The sequence below is a fragment of the Taeniopygia guttata genome, chromosome 1, assembly GCF_048771995.1.
Source record: "Taeniopygia guttata chromosome 1, bTaeGut7.mat, whole genome shotgun sequence".
Classification (NCBI taxonomy): Eukaryota; Metazoa; Chordata; class Aves; order Passeriformes; family Estrildidae; genus Taeniopygia; species Taeniopygia guttata.
Window position 1 is genome coordinate 81,860,727 of NC_133024.1, and position 11,713 is coordinate 81,872,439.

The following is an 11,713-nucleotide window of genomic DNA, read 5'->3' on the forward strand; positions in this document are numbered from 1 at the left end:
CAAAACATGTGCTTGCCTGCACAAGAGCATTTCAGAAAACTTTGCTTATATTTCCCCATCCTCAAATTTTCTATGGTTTGTTTGTTTGAAAACAACATTTTAAATTAAATTATATTTGCTACAATTCTGAGAAGGGCCCCTGCTTCCTTTTTAAAACAACTCACAGAGAAAATAAAATGGGAGCTATTGAGAAAAAACTCAACCTGCTACTAGTGCAAAAGACTCTAGAGACTGGCTTTTTCCTTCCTTATTTAAGCAGATTTTCCCATTTAAGAACACTGTTTTGTGCTCATTCACAGTTAGTTTTGTACTGAAGGTTCCTCTCAGCACTCTAAACACTGAGGCTGGATCAGAGGATAACAAAGCAAGAAAATTTCCAGGCTGAAGAGTCCCCCTCCAGCCCAAAACAAAGTGGCACTTGTGGAAAAAAGGACAAAGACTCTACCTAGACACAGTGGCCTAAAATATCACCTTGCTTTGAGTATTTTTCTATCCTTGCTCTTCTAGATTCATGCAATCTTCAGTTAAAAGGCATGAGACTATTTTGTTGCTATTATTAGCTCAGATAACAAAAGATGAGCACCATGGACCTCATTCCTGGATACAAAATTATCTTCCCTGAAGGCAGAGGATTGCCAGATCTCCAGAGAGATGGATGCCATCTCCACCCTCTTTACTGTAGAATGGCCTGTGGAGTATATAAACAGTTCACTTGACTCATGCCTCCAGACCTGAGCAGCTCTTCCCTCCAGACCTGCTTTAAATCCTCAGTGCTACTTAGAGCACAAATAACGTAAAAGTAACTGAACAAGTACCTTCTGAAATTTGATTCTAATACAATTTTTCAGAACTACAGGTGAACTGGGACATGAGGGAGTAAAAACGCATTCAGCTAGTTGATGATGAGCAGCCATTTCTCCAGTGCAAGGGAGTATCACTAAATGTCCACTTATTGCCCGGCTTCCTTTGCCACTACAAAGTCTTCCACAGTTGCAAGGAACCCAAACTGTCCCCAGGCCATTATATACCATTCTGCTATATTGGACTAACATAATGGTAGGCAGGATAGAAAGCTCTCACAAAGTGCCCAGTACTATCTGTTGAGTATGGAGAAAAAAATCATTTTTTGGAGAACCCAAAACTTTGGATGAATATGACATGGGACTTCTTAGAAAGTCTTGGTGGGTAGATATGAGGACTTCATACTAGAATTTCACCTCTAATCAACACGAGAAAGAAAACAAAGGAACAAAATCTTATTTAATGAAACACACATTTTAAAAATCATAATTAAACCTATAGTCATAAAATACAAATCTTGAATTCCAGTATAGACTTTTAAAAAATACACAGGATTGCTATGTAATCCACTCTTCATGACAATGCAATAAAAAATATGTATTAAAAAAAGTTCTGGTGTTGAATTTGCATCACAGTTTTAACCTTCTGAAAAAGTTGCATTTTGATACCATGGTCTGAAACAAAGGGAAACAGTTCAGGTTGCAGTTGATTGGGATTTCTTAGTTCAAAATACAAACCAGAGGTAAGATGGAATGCATGAAGTTAACTTTCACTTCCAAACTTATGTTCATAAACTTTAACCTATATGGGTTCACTGGAGAACAGATGAAAGAAGTTGTAAAACACCACAAGACTGACATGAATCAACATAATTCTGCATCAGCCAATAGTATGTAAAACAGAAGTCTGGGGTTTTTGAAACCTCATGAGACGTGTTTCACTAAAAATTTCAATTGTTGCTGCTCTATTACACTATAAATTGTACTTTTCAGAAATATAGAACTAATTAAAATATTACACAGATAAAAACAACACTAATCATAGCTCTTCAACAAGCAAGACACAGATGTTTACATGCTATTCTTGCATATTTTTATGAAGCACAGCTGGGTAAACTTAGATTTGGCTGAGCTTCTCCAGCCAAAACCCAGTCTGGAAAAGCTGCCGAACAAACCCAAACCCTGTATACTGTATATACACACTTACCAGAGTGGCACTTTACAAGTGTTCAGAAAGTTTACCTGAAATCAGATCTTTCTGATTTGAAACATTTCTGTCTTTGTGAAAACCACAACAATGCAAAATAAACCCACCATTATTTTTTCTACAAAAGAAGTAAGAAAATGGCAGTTGGAATATGTAGAGACCAAAAGTTTGTCAGGAAAGGCAAACTCACAGACCTGGAAAAAAATCAACTTGCAGTGGACACAGGAATACTGAGACTTCATAGAGGCTGCAAACAATTGCTGTGGGTTTAATGTAAGTGTGTTCATCAGAATGCCTCTGACAGGAGGAAGTGATAAGGTCTTAAATCTTGCCACACAGAGAAGGAACTGATGTTAAATATGAACTTGAATGAATAAAATAGACTGACTCTTGGAGAAACAAAACAGATGATTAGCATTTTTTCTGAAACAATTGTAAAGCAGGGCGACTCCTTTGCATACAAATGAAATGAGAATTTAGGTTGATCAGACCCACCATGTTTGCCTTGGAGGACAGGGGAAGGGAGACGAGAGAAAGGAAGACGGGATGATAGGGAGTTTGGGGATTTTGTTTTGGTTTATTTTGTTAAAAAGAGAGAACAAGATTGTTTCCACATCTTTGCAAGCCCACCAGTATTAAAAATATAACCATGCAACATGAATCTCCAGTGCTGAAATGTGTGAGTTTACGGTGTCAACACCAGAGGCCAAAAGCAGGACAGTGTAGGTGATATACTTCAGGTTTCTGCTAAGCTTCCTATGAGGTTTAAAGGATTGATCCCAAAGCTATACACTTTGTTAGATAATCCAGGGTCTTGGTTTTTGCCAACATATTCTCTTGGTTTTTCAAACACAAAAAATATAAACTTCCAATAGCTGAAATAATTCAGCTAAAATCTGGACCTCCAGGCCATTTCCTAAATACTTGATTTTCCTCATGGATTAGCACAAATAGTCTTACACATGCAAACAGCTCAATTGAAAGGAGCACTATATCCTCGGTAGGGAATAAACAAATTTGCTATATTGGGTCTGGAAGAGATATTTTGCCAGTTCTGTGGCCTTCATTTGAGGGTTCTTTAAAGAGTACTAAATTATTGATTTTATCACTTAGACTATATATGTTTGTAATTTGAAAAGAATGTGAAACACTAATTTAAAAAATTATCTAGAAATAGGTTCTAAAATATAAAATAAGTTTTTCTGAATTTTATCTTTATATTGATTCTTTGTATCATAATAATCAGCACCTAATTAGAATTGAGAATACACAAAAAAATAAAAAACACCAGGAACAATTAAATACAAGCTTTTGTTTTCAAGTAGACAAATGCATATTACAGCCTAATTTGCAACAAATTCTATAAGAGAAGTTGAGTTTTTAGATATTAATTACATTTTGGGACTTAGAAACCACTGATGAATCTATCTGGGTCAGCCAATAGCCAAAGCACTCAGAAAGACTCTGGATGATCCAACCACTCTGTCACCACTCTGTGAGTGATGTTGGGGGGTTGTCTGACAGCACATCTCAGACTGGGCATAAAAATGGCAATTTAAGGATGCCAAGTATCCAAAGGTAAAAAGTATCAGACATTGCTCTGGCTAAAAATTTGGTTGTAGTGTGTTGGCTCTTCAGTCCCTCCTCTGCCAGGCAGTATGTGACATTGTTTAGTCTGCCAGTGGTGCAACCACAGCTCAGCTGAAAATTAAAAGCTCTTCATGGATAACTCTGCTTCCACAAGATTTGTATGAAAATTTGAGGAGTGACAAGGTAATCGGAATGACCATTCCTATGCTTAGCTAGGCATTGTGTCTAATTTTACTGAGCTTATTTATTTTCTAAATCACTTTGGGGCATAGACCAGTATAAATGCAAAAAATTCATATAATGAAACTAAAATTTTATGTCTAGGAAAAATGCCAAGATTCATAACCATTCCCCCAGCTAAATTCTACTTTGCCTGATTTTCTGAATTAAGTGGTGGTAATTTTGTGCCTAATATGCATTCCTAGTTAACATGCTTGTCTCTATAAATTCTGTAATTGCTTATTTAAAAAAGGCAACAGGCATATTACACATAATTGGCGTGCACAATTACCTCATTTGCATCAGCAGTCACTGTAATTTCATGTCACACCGATTATGCATGAAATCATGAGTATATTTTGGAAGACATTTGAAACCCAAATGCAGAAGAGAGGCACAACATAAGTTTCTAAATCAATAACCCTTTTCTTTCACCTTCAAAAATGTTTTCCTTCTGAGGTGCTATTCTGCATTCTTGTGCATTTACTTGTGTTTGTCTATTTATTTTTGCTTTTATTAGCTCACTGTCCTGTAATCAGGTCTGTAGCAGATTGTTAATTATTCCCATGAATAATTCCTGCAGTCCTCCTGTGTCAGCTAAATGGTGCTTGTGTACTTCCATGTGTGTTCAAAGAAGCCTAGCATTTTCAATAAGCAAAGGCTGCAGTGTTTTCATCCAGGCATGGCTACCTTCTGCAGAGGAAATTTTTGCCAAACAGAGCTGATATTTTTGAGGACTATGTATTTGGCCGTCCCAACTAATGACATTCTTATTTCTATCTCTTTTAATAAAAAACATTTAAATCTGTTATTGCCGTTATATTTTTTTTTTTCATTTAATGAAATCAAAACTTTGGAGAAATTAACATTTTAACACTTGAAAGCTTTACAGTTGGTGATTAAAATGCCTTAAAATTTAATATGTATAAGTAAGTTTAAATAATGTTTTATGTATGAATTTTGTTTGCTAATTGAATATATACAATAAAATGTTAAAAAAAGATTGAAGCCATTTTTGATGGAATGAGTTAAAGGAAGTTGTGCTTCATTTCATTCTGAAATAAAATATAGGACAAAAACAGACCACAAGAGTAATTTAACAAGGTGAAATACAGATAACTGTGGCTTTGCTGGTGTTGCTAAAATGGGAGAGCTGGAGTTGATTCTGCTTTTTCAATGCCTGTACCTATCTGTATCACACTTTTCAGCTCAGCTCTGCATGATATCAAATGTTAATTTTTAAAGTTTATCTGGTCACTACTCAGGCGTTCAAAGTCATCTTATTTCTTGGTATTCCCCAGAGCATCCACACTTGAGATCCATAAAGCTGCTACTCATTAGTTCAATATCTTAAGTAGTGACAGGAGAATATTAACTTAAGTAGATTCTGTGTTCTCTTGAGGAGTTTGTGGAGGACTTTATCCCCACACAGTTCATCCCCATTCTGATCCTCACAAATGTGTGTTTACAAATATAAACCCACATGTTTGGTTGCGTTCAACACTCCCACATCACAAGTGGGAGGGAGCCAGGAGGGCAGAGTAACTGCCATATTAGACTTTCAGGAGAGAGGAGGATATTATATATGAGGGGTGTGCTGAAATCACTTTTGAAATCTGATTTCATTGGATCCAGAAATATGAACTATAAGTATCTGATTCATCCCAGGGTAAAATAATAAAATACATGAGTATGTTCATATGTCTACATAGCAATAACCTGTCATGCAATATGATTCCACATGTATTTATGTATTTATTTATATAGAAGTTATACATACAGATGTGTGTGTGAGTGCATGCACAGACACATGCAATCAAGAAAATAAACACACCAGGAAAGAACTCAGTCTCAGAACTGAGTTCAGGAAAGGACTCAGAAAGATCTAAGGATAGTCAGCCCCTGAGCTGAAAGACAGAAACAGAGTACAGAATGAAGCCCTCATAATCCAGCAGGAAATGGTCAGTAGGAATACAGCCCAAAGTCAGGGGGCACAGTTGGCTTGTCTTCCCTTTTCTGTTGTCTGCAAGACACAAATCATTTTATTATGTGTGTTTGCAAATGAAAAACTGGCTTGACCTTGATGCAATGTGGAAAGACAGGTGTTTAGGTCAGGATGCCTTAAAAGATCCTACTTTTAACATATAAGGGACAATTTCTTGGGTACTTCTTTTTATACTTCTTTGTTATAAAATATGGTCGTTTCATGCTTCTTTTGTGAATATTAGAAAACCTCACTTCTGATATTTTAGTTAATTTATATCAAACCTGGCAATTTTTTATCAGTTCTCATTTATTAAAGCACCACTGAGACCCATCAGAGTCCAAACCTTCTAGCATTTATCTTGCCAAATGCTGGAGGCTTTCCCAGCTATTGCTCATTTTTGGAAGATGCGATCCCCCTTGATCCCCCCAGCAATGACAGCTCTCACAGCAGCCTGCTGCTATAGAAGAAGCTCTGCTCCTTCCTGGACAGCCTCAAGCAATGCTTCGGAGAGCTGGGCACTTATTAGGGTGCCTCAGCTGCTTGTTTTAGGAATCACAGCAGGCTTTCATGAAAAGTACTTGCTGTTAGATCGAAACCACCCTTCACAAAACACAGGGAAAGGTAAGGTGGAAATATGCCTCTTCTAGAGGGCACATTCAAAATAGTTGATGCTAAAATAATTGGGTGAATAAGTGAAGAAAATAAACCATATGATCTACCTAGAGCAAGAACAAAACTTGTTTCTCTTTTTGGATGACGTGCTGTAGGTGTCTCCTTGGTCTGCAAGGTCAGGGATCTCTGCTCCCTGCTTGCTGCTCAGTGCAGATAACAATATTCCGAGCAAACTCATTCTAGATAAACTTTAACAGCTAATCTGTAGCTCTTCTTAGGGTCCTGCAGAGTTTTAGTACCATTAAAAAGCCCTTCCCAGGCCTTATACTCGGGCAAAACCCATGAGTCTTCAAAACCCTGGAAAATTAAGGATTTTTGCCACCTATGGCAAATGCTTCTTGCGCAGCGCATTGTGCTGTTTGCACAAAAGGATCAATCAGGGGTACAAATGCACCACTGTGATGGAGGTGTATTTTTTTCCTGAGAACAACATCAGCATAAGGAGATTCTGTTCCCTGCATTTTTTTCCTTCATGGTTCTTTGCCCTCATCTTCTGATTCCTGTACTGCACTGTGATTGGTCTAAAATATTTGCTGATTTTAATCTTAATTAAATTAATTCAATACATGATTTCAAGGTCAAGGGAACACTGTTCAAAGCATCTTTGATTTTATCATATTTTGTGTAAGAATTAAACTCAAGAGCACTAAAATATATTTAAACATATTAAACATAAACATATTAAAATATATTTAAAATTGCAGTCTGGAATATTTTTAGGACAGTGCCAACAACAGTGGTGGAATGTGAGGTTTTTCAGGAGTAGAAAGTTCATGAAAGATTTAATCTGTTATGAAAATGAGACTGAACTGTTCAGTGTATCACAGGTTCACAGGGCTCATTTTCAAGTAACAGAAATGCAGATCTTTCTGTGATTGGATTTAGACATGTTAGAGGTGAAAAGTGATGATCCTCAGTCAAAGTTCATGTGGGATAAGAATTGTAATGCTATGAGAAAACAAATAAAAATTCTCAATAAGAAAACACCAAAAGAGATCAAGTCCAGTTCAAAAATTAAAATCCTATGTTTCCAAAATTCCTTGTTCAGTAGTTTCAAAAGAATGGAATTTTTAGTATGCTGTAATTTTTGGGCAGCTTTTTCTTATCTAAAAAAAAATATATATAGAGAAGTCAATGCAATAAACTGTCTGAGGAATGAAATGAGTGTGGTACAGGCGTTTTTCAAAACAAATACCTGAGACAAGGATTTAAATGCTTTCCATAGATAAGAATCTGCAGTCATCTCAGCACATCCTGTGATTATTTACTACTCGATCAAGCATCATTTCATGCTGTTATGCTCTTAAAAAAAAAAAGAAAAATGTTCCAGATGCCCCAAGATTTTGCTATTAAGTTGAGCACAGACATTAAGTGTGAAAAGCATTTAGCCTGTGTCAATGCATCCTCCACCTGGCAAGCTTCTGAAATACTTACATTTTAGCAATGGGTAAAATCTGGTGGTGTTTGGCTTTTTCAAGGCTATGTCAGCATACGTTGAAATTAACATCTTGCATTGGCTTGCTGGTGCTGCAGCTTGCATGACTGCAGTCATACAAGAGGCTGCAGGAACAGCCTGTAATTCGTCATTTTCCAATGAATATCCCAAACAGTTGTAAACAATGAAATAGTTTTACTTCAATAATCTGACTCACAATGTCAAATTTGGCACTCAACAACAGAAAAATTCAACAACGGCATTTACCCATAATACTGAAAGTAACTGCATTCATAAGAAACTAAAAGTAGTGTGGAAAAAATCATTCTCAATGTCCTTATCTTACTTTCGCTATCTCCTATATAACTGTGTGTGCAGATGCTTCTCCGGAAGAGCTCTTAAACTGAATCCTTATCTCCTCCCCATCACTGTCTGCAGCAACTGGGGGAGGAGGGGGAGGGAAGCCAGTTGGAAATCCCAGGGTGCATTTCATGGAGTTTCCTGACCATTTGGGACTCAGTAGTATGTGCAGGAGCCTTCAACACCTTCAGAGAATAAAAGCATGAAATCAGTACCTGCCTGGTGCTGCCCTGTCTTCATTGTGCCCTAGACATGATGTACCTGTTGCAGGCAAAATCCTTTTGGCTGTCACCTGCTTTTCTTGCAATCTTATCCCTCCCATGTCACCTTTGGGGACAGTATCTATTCTCTACAAACACAGAACCAAGTCAAGACCAAATCTTGTTCTTTTTCTCCCATACCCTTTCTAACATCTCATCTTAGCTTTCACTGGAGTCAAGTTTCATCTGAGCTTGCTGCATGAGAACAGAATACCCCTATGGACTCCAGGAGCTGAAAAGGTGACAGTGATAGTTATGAATCTCTGCAATACATAGGTCAGTGCATGGTGTGTGGGACATAAAAGTTTATTCTCAGAAACAATACTATTTCTCTCATGATTTGAAAGACAGGCCAGGATTTCCATAGTGCAGCCCCAGTTGCTAAGTAACTTATGGGAGATGCTATGATCTAGTTTTGAAACAGTTATTTAACTGTATAGATCTTCTCCATTCATGCTGTGATTTCTAAGAGGTGTCTCACCACTTTGCTTTGCATGTTTTGTTGGATGTATTCCAAAGAAGTTCAAATTCAGAAAGATTAAATACTGCCCAGATATATTCCTGATGTGGTGTCCTGCCCACTGCACGCAGCAAGTGAGGGCTCACGGAGAAATGAGGAACACATGATGAAGTAGCTTTATGGTGGGAGAAGGAAAACTTACTGGTTTTATACTGCCTTCATTACTTGTTCTTTCTTTTTAACAATGGAAATACCAGTGACTAGTTTGAAGTTTCTTTTTGTCTCCTGTTTTACTTTTTATTTGACCTGGGAAAGGGGTGTACTTTAGTAAAAGAGGTTTTGTTCCAGAAATGTATTCCAAAATTAATATTAAGGTTTTGTCTTCTCCCCTGTAACCCACCATTGTTTCCAACCTATTACAGGTTATATATTCTTTAATAACTCAGACCTTTTTCCCGTGTATATGTTCATTATCAGTTCTCGTTGCATCCCTCTCAGCTTCTTTACCATTTTACGGAACATGAATAAAGCTCCTCACCTGCAATGCAATTTTTCCAGGATGACAGGTGCCCCACCTTTTACCAGGAAAGATCAAGGGCAGATGTGTTGAGTCTTTTGAAAAGGAATTTGCCAGAGGATTGGAAATCTCAAAAATTGGTCAAAATATACCATCATGGGAGATGGAAACAGCAGACTTCCTCAAAGAAGAGTAAATAAAACTCACAGAAATTATATTTGGCCTCTAATCTTTCCTAGCATTACAGGACTGTAATATTGCAATTATGTAATGACATAGTCTTATTCATTATTAACGGATATTAAGGTACATTAAATCACACAGTCTTAAGGATTATGCAATAAAAAGGTCTTAATAAATTTACTTGTACACAACTACTCTGTCTTCTACAGATTATTTTATAGACAATATTGTAATGTTTACTTTGGCCATTTTGACTTTTAATTGAAGGACCCTACATGTGACATCGACATAAATAGATGGTAAAAGAGAAAGAGAATAGGAGTGTAAATGACTGTTAGGTTTCCATTTGATGCAAAATACTCCAAAAATTGAGGATGCATCCCTGAATTTATATTTTCATTATTTTCTTCCCCAGAAAACAAAAGTACAACTTAAGGAACAAAAACATTACTTACTACAAATGTTTTTAAGAATATACACAGCAAGGATAAAATTTAACAAAGCAATGTGGTAAAAAATGGAACATGCATCATTAACTGAAATAATGAATTTTTTCTAAATAAAAGAAGTTATCCCAATAAACAAATTCTTGTATACTACCCATTAATTTTTTTTTCAATTATATTTCATTGCTATATAACTTCAACTATTCAAATATCAGTTTTGTAGAGGTCCTTGTTTGTTTCTGATTTTTAAAAAGATGCTTAACTTCAGCCAGCAGATTTCTGGGTTTTGTTTTTTAAGTTCAAAGTTGACCTTTAGAAATATTTCCTTACTGAGTAGGAAGTCAAACACTTAACAGACTCTTCCTACAAAGAGGTGGTCAATGTCCCAAGCCTGTCAGTGTTTAAGAGGCATTTGGACAATGCCCTTAATACCAACCTTTAATTTCTGGTGGGCCCTGAAGTGGTCAGGCAGTTAAACTCAATGCTCATTCTAACTATGTAGGCATCTTCCAACTAAAACATTCTATTCTATTCTATTCTATTCTATTCTATTCTATTCTATTCTATTCTATTCTATTCTATTTTTTAAAAACTACTTTTTTTAGTTGTTGTTGGAACATTTATGTTAATATGATTTTTTTGTAATGACCAAGCATGCTTATTCTTTTAGGTAAGGATGTGAAATTTATATGGGAGCAGTTAATGTCAGTACCAGACATTGGCAAAGAGAAGAACTTCCATTGTGTAGACAAAGGCCCTGCACAGCATGGGATTCATTCAGCATCATGTCTGTCTTCCTTAGCCCTCCTTTTACTGTTTATACACTTGTGGATCTTTTCTTGTTGCCTTTCACATCCCTGAAGAGATTAATCTCCATGCTAGCCTTGACTTCTCTAACCCTGTCCCTGAAAGATCAACCAGATTCCACCTCTTCTGTGTGGAATCCACTTCATGTCTGATTTTAGACAGGAGCTCTTTGCTCATCCATGCAGTCAGCTGCCACCTTTGCTTGGTTTTTTCCCTTCGCTTCTTTCCTGTCATTCACAAAAAATACCAGGAAAGGCCAAGCCCTGATGATACAAGGACAGACCACCAAATGACACTTTTTGAAGTGATTGTATAAGAGCATGAGTTTCAGAAATTCCAGGAACACTTGAAGATTGCACGTCTAGGCTTTTCCCATGGGTAGAAGATGGGTCCAAAGTGTACAGTAGAGATCTTGACACATGCACTTTGCAGCATATTAAGAAAGGGAATCAGGTTCTCCTGTCACAACAATGGGCTGCACTGTCTCAAGCTGACTAAAATGATTTATCATGGAGGGATGGGACCCACTATTTTATATAAATGGTTCACTGTTCCCTTTATCCCATTCACTCAAAGCACACTGAAATTACATCATGTTAATGCTAAAAATTAAAAGGGTCATTTCTGCAAGAAGAGATAATCTTCCTGTTTTTCAGGACTTTACGTGGGGGCTGTGAGCAAGGCCATGAAAAAGTAAGTAAAAATAAATGAAAATTACTCACAACCTATTAATTGCTTTGGCTCTAAGTGAAGAAAAAACTAAACTGGGG